Consider the following 1,499-nt stretch of genomic DNA (forward strand, 5'->3'; position numbering starts at 1 on the left):
GTACACCGTTGTAGCACAAGACTTAGATGCTTCAGGCACTTATCAAATGAAGATCCAAACACAGAGAAGTCATCCATGAATACCTCGATGAATTTCTCAATCATGTCTGAGAAAATAGCCATCATGCAGCGCTGAAAGGTAGCGGGAGCATTGCATAATCCAAATGGCATCCTTCTGTATGCAAAGGTGACATAGGGACAAGTGAAAGTGGTCTTCTCCTGATCGTCTGGTGCCACTGGAATCTGATTATACCCGGAGTACCCATCTAGGAAACAGTAGTGCGAATGCCCTGCTAATCTCTCCAACATCTGATCAATGAACGGTAATGGAAAGTGATCCTTTCGAGTAGCTGAGTTAAGCTTACGGTAGTCAATGATCCTTTCGAGTAGCTGAATTAAGCTTACGGTAGTCAATGCACACTCTCCATCCAGTCACTGTCCGTGTAGGAATCAACTCATTTCTCTCATTTTCTATCACTGTGATTCCTCCTTTCTTGGGAACAACTTGCCCTGCACTGATCCATGCACTATCTGATATTGGATAAATAATGCCTGCATCGAGCAACTTCAATACCTCAGCTCTAACCACTTCCTTCATGTGTGGATTCAATCTCCGCTGCCCATCAATGCTTGGTTTAAAATTTTCCTCCATGAGTATCTCATGCATGCATATAGATGGGCTGATCCCCTTTATATCAGCAATCGACCATCCAATAGCTGTTTTATTCTCCCTTAACACCCGAAGTAGTTTCTCTTCCTCTACCTCACTGACAGTGCTTGAAATAATAACAGGTATTGTAGAAGATTCCCCCAAGTACGCATATCTCAGATGTGGTGGCAGTTGTTTGAGTTCCAATTTGGGCGGTTTCACAATAGATGGCATTGATTTTGCAGTTCTAGTTCCCAGCTCTTCATAGTAGCGTCTACGCATATATGGCTGGTTACTTTCCAAAAACCGAACACATGTCTCAATCTCACTTGATTCAGAATGGGTGGATTGTGAATGTGCAATGCATGCCTCATATGCATCGGAAGGATGATGTAGTCGAAATGTGCCTTGAACTATTCGGTCGACTACATCGATCTGGAAACAACTGTCTGCCTCAGTAGGGAATTTCATTGCTTTGAACACGTTGAATGAGATTTGCTCATCACCAAGCCTTAATATCAGCTGCCCCTTCTGAACATCTACAATTGCTCTCCCAGTGGCTAAGAAAGGTCACCCCAAAATGAGTGAAACATCTTTATCTTCTTCCATGTCCAAGATAAGAAAATCAGCTGGAAATATGAACTTCTCCACTTTTACCAGCACGTCTTCAATGATTCCTCTTGGATGTGTAAGGGATCGATCTGCTAACTGCAATGTCACTGTTGTGGCTTTTGCTTCTCCCAAGCCGAGTTTCCTGAAAACAGAAAGAGGCATTAGATTAATACTTGCACCCAAATCACACAAAGCTTTATCAAAATAACAGTCTCCAATAGTGCAGGGTACAGTAAAAC

The sequence above is a fragment of the Olea europaea genome, unplaced genomic scaffold, assembly GCF_002742605.1.
Source record: "Olea europaea var. sylvestris unplaced genomic scaffold, O_europaea_v1 scaffold1152, whole genome shotgun sequence".
NCBI classification, from domain to species: domain Eukaryota; kingdom Viridiplantae; phylum Streptophyta; class Magnoliopsida; order Lamiales; family Oleaceae; genus Olea; species Olea europaea.